Genomic DNA, 16,253 nt, shown 5'->3' on the forward strand with positions numbered 1-16,253 from the left:
CGGAGTCGTATTATTTCGAAACATCCAAAACCATTTCCCTTGGCCGAGCTAACTCCTATCGATAGATATATTATCTGCTAATTTTAAGTAATACGATTGATTATTAGAGATTAAAGATATACAAGAAAGAATTTGTTCTAAGAAGAGGAGAGGAGAGGAGAGGAGAGGAAAAGTAAAAAAAAAAAAAAGAAAAATCGAGGACTCACTTCAGCCGAGCGATTCGCATTTCGCATGAAAATCGTAGATTCAGCGTTTCGTTTGAGCCAACGCTACCGAGAGAAGGGAAAAGCCCTCTTTGCGCTTATCGCGTGTTCTTTTCTGTGTAACAATATTCTTCCAGCCAACAAATTTCCTTCTCCTCCTCTTCTTTCTCCATTTGCGATGTCCCTTCGTGGTCACAATTTCGCGCATTCTACCTACTCGGATTTCAAGTAGCGAAACCAATATCTTGCTTACGTCGTGGTAATTAAATCCTACTGCTATGTGTCACGCACCGAGTTAATCTTTATTTAAAGAATTCCGGGTAGGCTCTCCTTGATTATCTTTCTTAATCGTTTATATCGAAATCTCTCTTTTTCTCGTTAAAAAAAAACTTTTTTTTCCTTTCCTTTTGTTCTTTTTTCTTTGCAATATTTTTGCCGATAAATTTATTCATTCATTCTCATTAATTTAATTTACAATCGAGAACAAATTGTGAAATATTATAGATAGTTTCTTTTCGAACGATATCAGAAATACGTACACGGCTATGTAATTAAATACTTATTAGCAGTGATGAAGAATGAAGGCTTATTAAGGAAAGACTAGGAAATAAGCAAAGAGGGAGCGGGGAGAAAGAAACAGAAAATGGACAGAATGGAGTAACTTTAGCGTTCCCTTGCTTTATTTGCAACGCCATTTCTGCTGACTGCGTCGCTTCGACGATGAATCCATCGGGATGGAACGTCGGTAAACAAAACGTTCACCTCTTCTAACCTGACCCCACCATCCACCATCCACCTCCCGAAGCCCGTAGCTCGCGATAAACTTTGATCGAGTTTGCGTTGCATCTCCGTCCCTATTCCCATCTCATTCATATCTATATTATTATTATTACTTTTATTATTATTTGTGAGCGCGGATTTTAATGGAAATAAATATTTTTCTAACGCAACTTGGACGCAAGTTTGTGCACTTTAAAAGTCTGTACTTTTTCCTTGCTTTGTCTTTTTTACATCATTCAAATATAAAGAGAAAAGAGTTAAATATAAAGAGTAAAAGAGCGAAGACGTAGAAGAGCGCGAAAGATCACACGAGCTTCTGCCCGTTGACAGGCTTGACGTTTGATAAACTTCTAACGAGGATTCAACCGACCCGTCCACACAGGGGGCTGCTTGACAATGGACTTGTCTTCGATTCCGTACAACCCTCCCTTAACGACAGACGTCGTTGCTTCGTTACTCGACAGGATCGACTAATCGTTACTTCCAACAGGTTCCTTCGGTGATTTACGTTTGGATGTTCTTTCCAAAATTCTTAATTATGCGAAACAAGGAAGATCTTTACGAAATATAAATAAGTAATAAACTTTTCTTCAAGACTCGAATCCTTTGTCCTTTTTATCTACGGTCTAGTAGTATTATTCAACCAAGGTATCGCCTTTCACAAATCACAATAGACATTAACGATTAACATTGATCGATCCTTATATATTTCAAAGAGACTGCATCGGTAAAAAGGACGAGCTAGGTACGAACGAGCTAGATTGAAGAGAAAAAGACAGAAAGGGGTTGCAGAGAAAGAGAGTAAAAGAGAGTGGGCGAGGGGTTGAAGGATGGAAAGGACAAGGCAGGAAACGAGTTGGAGGTGAGACGAGCTTTATTGTCAAGTCACGCCAGCACCGTGGCCTATCTCTATCTTCCAGCTTCACCCTTCTTGCAGCCAGTTCTCTCTCTCTCTCTCCCACTCTCTCTCTCTCTCTCTCTCTCTCTCTCTCTCTCTCTCTCTCTCTCTCTCTCTCTCTCTCTCTCTCTTTCGTCGGTGACGTAGATCGCCTCACCCTACCAACATCCCTTCTCTAGCTACTCTCGGCCACCTTTCATCCTTTTCTTTCTTTCCTGCGATAGTGCAGCGCACGTGCGCCTTCTTCCATCTTTCTCTCTTTTTTGCACTCTTAACACTCGTCCGTGTCTTTCGTATCTCCCGTTGGAAAGAAATGAGTACTTTGATGTAAAAAAATACTAACGGAAAAATCGATTTAGTAGTCGACATATCTTGTCGTATCTTGACGAAGTATCTTGACCAAGTCATGCGCTGCGAATGTCAAAGGAGATCACGGCAGTCACGCTGTTTATCGTCTTTCTCTCTTAACGCTGATAGTTGATAGAAATTTGACACCGGACTTGGGCATTGTAAGCGGAGTCAATTCATTGCTACCAAGAGTCGAACGATCGTCGTGTTTACAGTCGTTAATCTCAAAAGCATTTCTCTTCTCGCAACTCGATATCTCGAATCTGATGTTTTATCGTGGACCACACGTGTAACTATTACGTAATATTATATATCTTTCTCCCTCCCTCTCTCTCTCTCTCTCTCTCTCTCTCTCTCTCTCTCTCTCTCTCTCTCTCTATACATTAGCCTTCTGGATAGTTAGGAATGGATTGGAGGATGGAAAAGAAAAAAGTATAAGAATTGGAATTATGAATTATCCGATTGTTTCGTAAAAAAATCACTTTAAGAGAGAAATTGTCCTTTCAAAGAGGACATCGAACTTTATACGGATAAAAAAATACTTGGCAAAGTTCCGGTTCTCGCGTCTTTCGTCCGTGATCGTGGAAGGTGAGAAAAACTCGAAGAAGGAATAAAAGGAAGAAAGAAAGATGACGATAGAAAGGGAAAAGATGGTCGAAGGAAGGACAAATCAATCGGTCCGACTCATTTCGTCGTCGCAGCTTTAAGCCGGTGACGTCACGTTTACTCTCGCCGCGACGGAGAATCCAGAGAAAGGGAAGATTCGGCGACGCCAGCATCTTTCACTTCTGATGACGATGTAGGTTCGCGGTGGTTGATGACGCGGCACGTACGTTATATCCGTACCTACAGACAGACATACACACACACAGACACACACACACACACACACACACACACACATGGAAGCTTCCGCATTCACCGAATGAACGAATGAACGAAACCTGCGAAGAGACGCGGAAGTAAAGAGATCACGAAGACGAGCACCTTGACCGAGTCTCGGCGACCACCAATCGTAGATCGATACCGAAAATGCCATCCTCGAACTTTCCTTTCGTTTCGTTGATGGTCCTGCTAAAAATATACCGTCGAACGATGACATCATTCCATGACCGGTCAAATTAATGAATTTGTAGGTAACGTTGAGAAAATTTCGAGGAGACAATAACTTTGATATTTTCCTTACACCGAGCGAGAGCCATTGACGGAGGTCCGGTGTAACGACCCTGAAGAAGACCACCCTGACCCAGTCGTAGACCCAGTCGGCTCGTCAAAAAGAATCGATACTCGCTAATCAGATCGCTACCCTACCACTCCTATCTATCGCGGATGTCCGCAGATACGATCGAACGGGGGCGGGGGGGCTCTTACGTCGAACTTCGTCGAATTTCAGACGTTTCAGACATATTCGATCTACTTAATTTACTTTCAATTATAATTATTTCAATTATAATTTCAATTATAATTATAATCTAGGGATTCTTTACCCTATCACCAATATTAAAGTAAAACGCTAAAAATATTTTCAAGCGAATACGAATTTAACTTTTTCCAATTTCAATCTCGTCGTCGTTGCTGTTCAGGAAAGACTTTTTGGGGTTCGTTCCAGCAATGGCAGACGGAGCCAGAGGACCTTCCTAGGCGTAGACCGGTAGTGATTTAGTGCGATCCGATCAGCGAGTAAAGTCCAGCATCCGATCAGCCGGACCATAAATATCAGGTGTTTTTTTACCACGCGGACGAGGGTGCTCGCGCAAGTGAGACGACGTAACGCGATAGCTTTGTCCTCCTTCCTCTTCTTCGAACAATGTGTGACCTCTGACCGAGGGAGTCAAGCTCGGTGACTACCAGCACATTCGTCTTCTCGTTACCGAGAACATCCCCCTTTCTCTCCTTCCTCTCCCTTCTTCCTCCTCCTCTTCTTCTTTCTCTTCTTAGGATCTCTTTCAATTCTTTACAAACGACCGACTCTTTTTCTACCTCCTCTCTCTCTCTCTCTCTCTCTCTCTCTCTCTCTCTCTCTCTTTCTCTTTTAGCTTTAATTTTTTTTTCTTTCATTATTAAACGGTTTTCGTCAAATTCGCGTTAATTATATTCGAAATATTTTACCTCGGCCTACGAGAGAAAAGAAGAGAAGATAAACGTCATCGTTAATTTCTCAAAAGTTTCAGTCTTTAAGACGCTACCCTTGCACGGTTATTTACCAATTATAGTTATCGTCAGGGATGCAGAGAGAGAGAGAGAGAGGGAGAGAGAGAGCACACATCGTGCGATTCGCTTCTCGGTCGCCTAGCTTAACTACACTTTTATAGCGCTTCCCGACTTTAAACGGATAATTTTTATCCGCTAAGCCACCACGCTGGTAGATTTCATCTCTCAGCCCTCTCCTCATCCTCCTCGTACCGAGGGCCGATTGCCACGAGATGAGAAGGAACGACGACTCCCGTTGTCGGTGCTTCTGGTGAACGGGGCTGGACGGGGGTGGAGGATGACTTCGGCACCCTCCCAGCGTCCCAGGCGACCCCTCATAAAATTAAGTCAAACAGCTACGGGGTGCCAGCACTCGTTTTTCCCTTTAAGAGTAGACTGCAGAGAGAAAGAGAGAGGAATAGCAAGGGGTGAGATTCAAATTGTTCGTGGCAACTACGACGACGCCTCGACGAAAACCATCCGCCACAATCTTTAGACCTTCTCTTTATTCTCTCTCTCTCTCTCTCTCTCTCTCTCTCTCACTTTTATCTTTAATATCGTTTATTTTTAATGCAACAAAATGCGTTAGAAATAGCGCATTGTAAAGACGAAGATAGAAAGAGATAAGATGCGACAAGTTTCTGTCCATTTTGGCCAGATGGAATTACTTTCCTCGTCGTCCTCGTCGTCCTCGTCGACCTCGTTGTCGTCGTCGTCGTCGTCGTTGTCGTGAATTCGATTCGCGATCGTTCATGCGAGTAGCCACGAGGGACACCCACTGGTGCGAAGCAACCCCCCGCCAAAAGACAAATTTGATTGCGTTTCAACTCCTTTTCTCTCTCTTTCGCGTTTTTCTCGCTTCGTATACATCACTCATTCACCGGCTCGTCATCAACCGTGATTGACGAGTGATATCGTTAACGGTTTTAAGAGACGTAACCCTCTGGAAGGCGAGTGCGATCTACCGCGATGATCTCGTTAGAGATCTTGTCAGTTCTTTTCCCTATCGCTTCTTTTCTCTCGCTACCTTTTCTTTTCTTCTTTCGTTTGTCATTACGTAAATCCAACCGTATTTTTTACCTTTTCAATCGATATACAAGTTATACATAATTCGATTCAACTTGACATCGGCCGATTGTAGTAGATTTCTTCAAAGGCATCCTTCTTATTTAAAATTCTTCGATTTAAAAATAGCTAAAGAAAATATTATTGAAAAATGAAAAGGAATGAAGAAAAGTATAAAAATGTATTATAAAGATGAAGAGGGTAAGACTAATTTACAATTACTGAGTGAGATAGATAAATAGATAGATAGATAGAGAGAGAGAGAGAGAGAGAGAGAGAGAGAGAGAGAGAGAGAGAGAGAGAGAGGATCGTAGAGGGAGATCGTAGTCGGGGAGCAGGGTTTTCTCGCGCCGTCGCTCTTCACGAGGTGTTCCCACGAGGTACAGGGAAATACCTATCGGCTCGTAGGGTGGTTCTGGTACTCCTGGTTTGCGATCGAGGCGCCTGGCGCCAGTTCAGCCACCATTTGCTCCGCCTACTCGCGATACAACCTTCGACCATCTCTACCCTCTACCCTCCACCCCTGTTTCCCCACTTCTCACTTACTCCGAGCACCGTCCAGTTATTATCATCATTATTTGGCGCACACTGTCTTGAGCTATCCTTATTCTCTCTTTCTCTCTCTCTCTCTCTCTCTCTCTCTCTCTCTCTCTCTCTCGATCCCACTCTTTTTGCCGTAGTAAAATTCTTTAATCCGTAGCGATATTCAAAATTGGAATCTAGGTATTATTTTTATATCAAGATTCTCGGTGTTTCTTTTTTATTTATATCTAAAGCCATACGAACCTATGTGGGAAGAGAAATAACACGATAATAATTTCCAAAGTAATATCGTTAATTAATTGTTATCAATCATTGGCTTGTTCCAAAAAAGATGGAACTTTTCTTTCGGATTGAAGAAAAAAGATAGCGAATATAACGAAATAGCAATTTATGAATGGATCGTTACGACATAGGACGGAATCGGCGACGTCGTCTACGATACAAAGGTTAAATGTTTCGGCAATGATTTAGAGGAGGGTGAAACAGAGATATCGATCGATCGACGATGCGTTTATCAAGGACGCACTCGCGAATGACCATCGAGCGCTAGAAACAATTCCATTCGGTGGAGTCGATTGGCATTTGAAGTTATATCGTTATTAAAGATAAGATAATGGTTTGAAAACATTTAAAGAAATTCTCGGTAGGTCTCGACTTCGGGATTTTTCTTTATTTTCATCTATTCGATGGAGAACATCTGTGCGGTGCACGCGCAGGGAACGATATGGGCCATCGGGTTCTTTAGCATTTTTATGCGAGCTGCCGCTGACAGTTTATTTTATTATGTCTCGAGGCATCTGACCATCGTCCATCCTACGAGAGAATTCATAAGTCAAGTCCTCGCATATGCGAGGTATGCGGTTAAGGTTAAGGAGGGGCACGAGCATGACGATTTCGATTTTTCTCCGTTAACACTCTCGGAAAATAAAGCGTTGGGACCGCCAACTCCTCCTGAATCTCCTCGTTTGGATTTACGAGTGTCGAAGGCGCGCACCTAACGTCGCTTAGCTATTCCTTTTTTCTCGGTAGCTTCGTAAAATCATCCCCATTATCTTCATCCCCTCCCTCGATCGCGCTATCGCGTATCACCGTTGACTTGCACGCGATTAGCATGACAACGCGTTCCGGGAATAGTAGATAGTTTTCTTACCATCCCTCGTGTCGATCTATGCGTTCGCACATAGACGGACCATGCGAGAGTTACCCCTACGATATATTCGTATGGTAGTTTGCAAGGGGTGAAAGAGGAGTGGATAGAACGGTTCAGGGCTGTCCGGCAATATTTTTTATCTAGTCACGGTCAACTGGCTGATCGGGCCACCCGCCCATTATTAGCGCAGCACACAAACACGCGCCCGACATCGGACGTCCGATCGTCCAAAGAAATCCTTGTGTGCGTCTGGAAGCACGCAAAGCCAACGAGTCGGTGGTCGGCAGCTTATGGTTCTCCTTACTGGGCTCCGAGGCAATAGCGAGACACTGTTCGAAGGGTGGACCGAACCACCCTACATTTTTCTCCTTTCTTCTTTCCTCTCTTCTGTTTCCTACTACTTTGTCCTTCACTCGCCTTCGATACTTTTTCCTTCATCCCAGAGGTTTTATCTTTTTAGTATTATTGCGCGATCGCCGCACTGCCAGGTCATCCCTTGCTTCTGCTATAGCGGGAAGACGGAAAGAAGGGTACGGGTCGACGGTTTCTCTCACTTTTTCAAAAGGGACAAAGAAAAGAAATACGAAATGTCCAACTTACTCTTCTTATTAGCATAAGCATGTTTCGGCGTTCGCGGTTTATCGTTAGATAAACCCTAAGGATATGTATTTATGGGATTACCTCTTTTAATCGAGCCACGTCACTCTTTCGATACTCGTTAATCCGCTAAAAATATATTTCCATCGAGAGAGTATAACGTCTCTAGTGCCTCTAACCTCTCTCTCTCTCTCTCTCTCTCTCTCTCTCTCTCTCTCTCTCTCTCTCTCTCTGTCTGTCCGTTTGTCTCGTGTATATAAGTTGCTACATATATGTGCCACTGCCATAAAGATAGCGCACCGACATCAGATAGCTCTGGAACGGCCGGATAGGTTTGTAGAGGGTGGAAGAGAGAGAGAGAGAGAGAGAGAGAGAGAAAAGAGGGTGTCTTCTCTGGCCCGAATCGCTATGGCATTCTTCCAAAAAATCAAACTCATATGGTACTTTGTGTTTCACTCTACGTTCTCCCCAAAGGATCCATCCCCGCAAACGTCGATCCCCTCTCAAGATCGCGTCTTATATTAACGTCACCACGGTATTTAATTTCTCATTCGATATGCTCGTATTATCGAGAGATCGACCAACGAAGAATTTTCTATTTTTTTTTCGCAACAGCAGGATTGATTTAGTCGCTTCGAGATTCGAAAGAGACAAAAGAGAATAGAAGAAGGAGGTTCGTCTGTCTTATTTTATGGGTGTCGATGATGTCAGAGATTCGGCCCATAAAAGAAAATTTACCGAAGGCTTCAAAGGTCTCTGGACCGAAAAGGACAAACTCGATACCAAAGACAAAGACTTCTCCATTTTCCTTTTTTATTATTTTCTTTCGGTTTCGTTTTCAACCTTTTTCATTTCCTTCTTTCCAAGCACTCAACGAGTTTGAGTTTCTTATTTTTTACGCTTTCGGACGCGGAGCAAGAATTCAACGGCGTTCGAATAAGGTTAAGTAGGTGCAGATTGAGTCGAGAACGGAAGCCTCACGGATGCAACGGACGAGGGGTAAGATCGTTTGCCGTTAAGGGTGGAAATGTGGTCGAAGTTACCTAATCGCCGCTGTCTCTCCTTCGTATAACGAACGAACGAACGAACGAACGAACGAACGAACGAACGAACGAGCACCGCAAATCGAAGCCCCATCGCGTGTGCGTGTGCGTGTGCGCGATCGTGTGTTGTCGCAAACGAACGGATAGAGTCCGGACTGTACCAAGCAAGCGGGCTACTTTGCTACCAGTATTATGTCAATAGTGTAGGGTCAGATATAATTGGATCATACTTGACACGGGGCTCCGCGAGCCAACAGCTGATCGTTCGAAAAATCTTCGAGGAAAAATACGAAGGGCCGAAGGGGTTAAACTATAAGAGAGAAATATCGTTCTCGTCTAGTCGACTCGGGAGTGTTTGATTTATTGCCATTGAAATGGGATAAGAAGAGAATCGTTTAAAATAGTCGAGGTAAAGGGCATTTAAACGGTCCCTGGGTGCGTGCGAGTCGCGTGAAATTTTCAAGGGTGAGACAAGCGGGGAGAACTGCAAAGTGAATCGAATTTTCAAGCGTGTAAGCCCGCCGCGACGTGCCTTCCGAGGGTACCCACCCTGGACGGATACGTAACGAGGCGGTCGTGCTGCGCGTTCTACCCTAAAAGCCGTTCCACTAGCTGCTCGTTCTCGTTCTCGAAATAACGGTGTTTATGGCTCGCCATGGGACATCGACTCGACGATATAGCTCGAATAATTTTCATGTTATTTAATAGAAACATCCTATATTCCTCATTATCATTTTTCCAAATAAATACGAAATCGAGAGGTGGTAGAGAAAGAAATATATCTCGGAGGACAGAGAAATGTCTCGTTGGGTTACATTAACGAGGGTAATAAGCTTGTCAACGGCGGAACGGAAGGCCTCGACGCGTCACGTCTCGACGCGTTATTAATGTCGGCCGTCGCGACGCACTACGCAACTGTTGAACGTCAACGTGACCGGTTTCAACGGCGTTGCGTTATGGGAGACGCGAGAACCGCTCGTTATAATCCTGTCATGGGACGCGTGCTGTGCCATGCGACGTGGCTAATAACTCCTTACTCTACGACATATACACACACACACACACACACACACAGACAGACATATATATTATATGCTCCGGCAAATTACCGTTTCTTTTTTTCTTTTCTCTTTCTTTTTCTTCTTTTTCTTTTTGCCTTTCTCAAGTCATCGGTTCGCCGATCGTTATCATCTTTTATCGTTTTCTCCTTTTCTCTAGGACAACGTAGGAAGAAGTAACGCACGTTGAATCGACGCAAGTCTATGCCAATATCCGTTGAACATAAATGTTTTACATGCAATAAGGCGTTCGTCCCGCCTGGCCGAAACTGCCCACAGTCCGATTTTATTGCCCGACCGCAGAAGGGGGTGTCCGTCGATGAAAGAGAAAGAGAGACGCAGGCGTACTAACGGAGAAATTCGAGGTGCAAAAAAAGGCGCGTAAGAATTTTACGAACTCGACAGAAGGGATGGAAAAATTCGCATTTCGAGGAGGAAAAAATACGTGCATGTATAAACATATATCTCGCGAATAGTCAAGACCGCGATCGTTTCCGGCTTGTAAGTTGCGAAATTCCAATTGAAAATTTGCAAAATAATCCATCGGGATAAGTCCTAATTAATTCTCTCTCTCTCTCTCTCTCTCTCTCTCTCTCTCGTGGTAAACTTTCTCAACGACGTTCTTCAGGATCATTAATCTTCGTAAAAAACGTCCCATAACTTTTGTCCGCTGGCCTGGGTGTAGCATAAATCAGTGAGCTTCTGTATAAAAAAAAAAAAAAAAAAAAAGAAAAAAGAAGAAGAAGAAGAAGAAGAAAAAGAGAATCAAAGATCCAAAGTTTCGAGGAACGAAAGGAGCCGTCCAGGTTAGGCAACTTGTAGAATGCGAAAACGTCGTGGCGCCGGATGGGCGACATATGCATAAGATGCACACATGCATGCATACACACGGTATATAAAGAATCTAGTATGTAGCAAGTAGGATTTATGGGGTTGAATTTATTGAAACGGCTAGGCCGATTTCACCTTCGCCGAGAAATCCCATTCCCTTGTCGCTCGACGTTCACCCCAAAATTCGATTCGTAGTATAAGTTTCGCGTATAATGACGCACGCGCGCATACAAGATTTAAGAAAAGCCGTATACGAGTTGGACAGTGGACGCGCTAAATCTTTGATATTCTATTTAATATGAGGGCTTTGCCGGAAAATACGGACACCAACCGAGTTATAAATCAAAGGAAAGATATTGGCCGTTTTTGTCGTCGACGATGGCGATGGTGCCCCGGCGAAACTCTCTCCTCGAGACCTGCTCCATAATTGTTTTTACGGATTATAAATTTCGCTTTTTTACTTCCCTCGAAGCCGATCCTTCCTCAGCCCCTTCCACAGTCCCTTTGTCTCCACCTGAAATTTTCTTTCCTTTCTCGTCCGGTCGCGCATCGACTCCTTCGGCCAACTCCTCGTTCTCGTCTTCGAGAAATTCTTTTTAAATCATTCCTATACGTAAGAAGATCGATCCATGTCTAATCCGTGAAATATTATTTTTTCCTTAACGAATGTAGATATTGTCCTAGTTGAAACTATTTCCAAAGTAGTTTACTTTTTTATCGCAAATCTCCTTTCGACTTAGTAATAATTTCCACGGAATTACTATTGAGCTAAACTCAAGGAATGATAAGGAGCGAAAAAAAAAAAAAAGAAAAGAAAAAAGGAAAGGAAAAGAGAAAAATAAAAAGAAAGATAAAAAGACGACTGTCTAATCGACTATCGTTGCATACCAAACAGCCATATTTATAATATTAGCGAGAGGAGAGGTAATATTTATGGGAGATTTGTAAGAGAATCTCTGACATTCCCCCTTTTTGCGTTTCCCGGCGTGGGAGACGCGGCGTCGTTTAGAAGAGAGTTCACGGGGGTTAAGAAGCGATTTTGGGGTCGAGTTAATTAATATCGTACCACCGACAAATCCCCACCACCACCCCATCTTTCTCGCTCGTTCCCGTGCGAGCTAACTACGACTAAAGCCTCCATTAATTCACATCAACGTCTTCCTATAGTACGAGCTGGGTGACTTGCATCCTTGTTGCAGAATCGAGATAAGTCGATGGGTACTCTCGAAAGAGGATACCACCACTTACGTCACGTTCCTTCCTATAACTTTCCTAGGATAAGGTTATCGATATATAAACACGTGTACGTGTGCGTCTCAGTGTGTGTTTGTGTGTATTAAGTTTTCTTCGAACAATGATTATCTTCCAAAGAACAATATCATTTTCGAGAGTCGAATCGATCGGTGTATACTCGAGTGTAGTTCGAAGAGCGAGAAAAACAGGAAAACGTATGTACGATAATCCTCGTACTAGAACTAAAAGGGAAGGAAAATCGGATTGGCACGTTACGGGGGGAGGGAGAGAGAGAGAGAGAGGATCGCGATAGAAGGATCCCTCGTGTATAAAGGACGAGTCTAACTGTCCTGAAACAAGGACAAAGTGTCCACTATCTTGAAAAGTTCGGCAAGTATAGAGAAAGAGAAGGGAGTGAAATCGTTCGACGGGACACTCGTCTCTGGAAATAAAAATAATCGTAACGGTGATCGCCGATCACATGTCACTAAGAAATTGTCTCGATATCGTTTCAAAATTCCATTCTACAATAAGTAATAATAATGGCAAAAAATTATTTGCATAATCGATACGATCGAACGAATGGCCGCGCCTCCATTAAAACGCGTTCTTATTTTAATTCAGAGAGGAGTCACTGGAGCATGTACTATGAAATAACAAATAAATATATATATGTATATATATATATATATATATATATAGGATAAACTCCGGCCAATAGTATAGTAGAATAGTAGTAGGTAGGGTATATTACGTAGAGTTTATATATAGTGCAGTGCTCGCTTCTCAGAAGACGAAAGCAAAAGAGATGGCGACGGTGCTTTTTGCGATAGCCGATGTACGCCGCGCCGTTCTGCACGCTGATAACCAAGCGAGCCTCTCGTCACGCACGCGTCTCGTGTGACCCACAAGGAACCTACTAGAGGGAAAAGAAAAGAAAGAAGGAAAAAAAATAATCCCTCGAGCAAAAGTCGAGAAAAAATCTTGAAAATTCTATGCCAGTTTATTCGCAATGTTGCTCCCACAAATTTCGAATGACACACGATCGTAGATTTCAGAAAAGATTTCACCGAAGTGGAATATATTATATAACGATGGACCGAACGAGCGTCTAAAAGGGAAGGAGGAATAAACGAATTACACGTACGTACTACGTATGATTGGTATCGCTATTAAATTCCGAAAGAGAGAATAGAAAAGGAGAGTTAAGGTAAGATAAGGTAAGGTAAAGTAAGGTAAGGAAGGAAAGTAAAGGAAAGGAAACTATGTTGACATCGGCTATCCCGTGTCCTTTCTCGTGAAAATCCAGTACGTGCGGGTGGATCTTTCCCGTTGGTTAAGCCGATCATTGTCGCTGTAACAAGCCGGCTATTGACAGGTCTCGTTCTCTCTCCTACGACGTTCGCATACGTGTGTGGCGTACGTTGCTTCCTAGAAATCCGAGAGACGAGTGCTTAAGACCTTTCGTTCGTGTATGTATTGGTGCAAGGAAAAAGGGACAAACCACGGTTTGACCACCGTCTGTGGTGGTGTTACGGTGTTACTACGGGTTCCACATACTAATGGGGCATTACCTTAACACCCTCTATCCCGACTCTCGTTCAGTTAGTTACTCCTCGGGGATGTGAAAGAAAGAAAGGACCCTCCTGACACTCCTCCTCCTCCTCCTCTCTCTCTCTCTCTCTCTCTCTCTCGCCACCCACCCCTACCCTTTCTCTCTATCCTCTTTCGTCCAGCTTGATACATCCAACTCTCTTGCACCCTCATTCGGTCATTCGGTTCCTTTAGCTTTTAACTCGCTCGAGCTTTTGATCGATCGTTTCCGACGACGCTCGCACGTTACCGACGTAAATCGTTATCGACGTTCGCTCTACTTTTCTAAACTCAAATCCTTCCATCGAAGAAGTCGACAATGTTAGTCAATTTGACGCGCACTTCTAACCCACGAGATATCGAGTTTTTATGCCCTCCGCCGAGAGAGCACCTTTTTCTCCTTCTACTTCTTTTCCATTTTAATACCTCCAGACCGTTTTCCTTTCTTTATCTTTCTCCAACTGATTATTTCAGATGCATATACAAAGACCCGTGACAGCGCTTTCGCGCTATCTCGAATCTGAGAGACAATGCAAAACGATATATCTATCTAACTTTGGGTGTGGATGTACGTAAGTAAGTACGTGTACGTATACAAACTCGTTCGTTCTTCTCTTCCTGATAAATTTCGGCATAAATCCCGAAGGAAGTCGCTCTCGAGAACGTACGATCGTCCGACATACAATAGGAAAACCGCTCGAAGGAACGTAAATTCTATTCGATGGAAAAGGCGAGAAAAGTGTGGATCTGAGAGGAGCATCGCGAGTCGTGTATTCGAGTCGTTGTGGATTCGAGGCCGGAAACAATACTCGTGGAGCGATTTGCGGCTCCGATAGATGGGCAAGAGTAGGGCTACGCTGATGGAGGGTGGCTCGGGGGGTGGAAGATGGTGAAGAGGTCTGCATGAATTTCAATCGACATCTTATCTGGTACACGAGCGAGCTTAGAGTGCCGCTGGATCGTGATCAAGTGGACCTCCATGGCGAGGACAATAAAACGTTGCACGCTGCCGGCAAGAACGACAATACGCTATCGGAACCGTTGAGAGAAGCGAGTATTGCTCTTTTGTCCGCGACGCTACACCTGCCGCTCACATATCTCTCTCTCTCTGTGTGTGTGTGTGTGTGTGTGTGTGTGTGTGTGTGCGCGCGCGCCCGCGCGCGCATGTATATTTATGTACGTAAGATACCTTTCTTCACGCGGAAAACTGATTATTATAAGCGAGATGATTCTTGGCGTCATCGAAATTAAGAGATCGCATATTTTTACGAGGGATGATAAAAGAGGGAAGCGGCCGTACTAACCTAGAAAAGGGTGGAAAAATGAAAAGAGGATCCCAAATAGGAGGGGGCTAAAGTTTCTACGTTGTCTGGCCTTTATTCCAACGAGGTTCAGCCGTTTACTTTCTGAAACGTCGAAGATCGTGAGTTAGTGACTGTTCGGATACGAAAAGACCGTTGCCATATTAAATCCATACTGAGACTATCCTACGACTTTAAGGCCTCCCACACACGACCCTTCACCTAGAGATACGTCAACCCCTTAACAACTATCCCCCTCAAAGACAGTTATATGATTCGTGCCGGAGGTGGGATCGAAAGCGATAGGATTTACTGCCACGGACATATTTCAGTTTCACCGTTCGGATATTCGGCTAAAGTTCCTTCCTCCCATTGAGATTCTTTTCTTTCGTTTCTCTTTTCCTTCTTCCTTCGGAGAGTACCATTCACGAATCTTACCATTAACGACGGGTCTAGGATTAGCTTTGACGATAAGAGATATTATGAAAAATAATTTTTTCGTCGTTTCAAAATTCTTGTTAAAACGTTTAACCTTTGTCGTTAACGATAAAAGCCCAAAGATTTGCTCGTACGTAAACCGATTGGATTGGAACGTACTAGGTATATTTAGTCGTTCTTGCGGAAAATCATCGGGGAAAGCAATTAGGTAATGCACCTTTGGGAACGGGGTCTCGAGCCAAAAGGAAAACATTCCGAGACAAACGAGCTTCGATAAGAAATCTTCTCGAATGCTCCTTTAGATCGATTACCATCGGAACATTATCGTTTTTCTCCTTTTCGTTGAAATTAAGAAAGCAACGTGAACTTTACGAGAACCATCTCGATCTTTCTCTCCTTTCGAAAGCGATCTTGCTTTAACGCATTAAAGTCCCCGAACGATGGATCGTTCTTAGACGCGATCGATCATCGAAGGACGAAGAAGACGCTTGAAAGACGATGGAAAAGAAGTGGGAGGAGGCTATAAATGGAGGAAAGTGGATCGAATCGGCAGCTAAATTGGACGACGATTGTTCGGCTCTTGGAAGGACCAACGAAGGCCACTAATCAGGAGCTCGCGCTCGGCCCTCTCTTCGTCGAAACGAGTTTGGTCCTTGGAGCAGCGTTTTGGCCACATCTCTCTCCCTCGCTCGCTCGCTCTCTCTTCGAAAGCTCGCACGGAGCCGTGAAAGTCAGAACTGGCGCTAACTCGAGTCCGTTAACGGGCAATCAGATCGCCTCTGTTGGGACAACACGGAGTGGTCCTACCCTTCGTTTCGATCTCTTCTTCTTCCTCCTCCTCTTCCCTGACACCCGCCCCCCCCCTCCCCGCTTCTTCGCCTCTTCTTCCTCTCGGCTTCCCCGCCTCGGAAGCCAGCGCTTGTATAGCTTATTTATCGAAGAACTTTCCGTGGGGTTAAACGGCAGTAAATCCTTTCCACCC

This window comes from Vespa velutina, chromosome 21 (assembly GCF_912470025.1).
Source record: "Vespa velutina chromosome 21, iVesVel2.1, whole genome shotgun sequence".
NCBI lineage: Eukaryota > Metazoa > Arthropoda > Insecta > Hymenoptera > Vespidae > Vespa > Vespa velutina.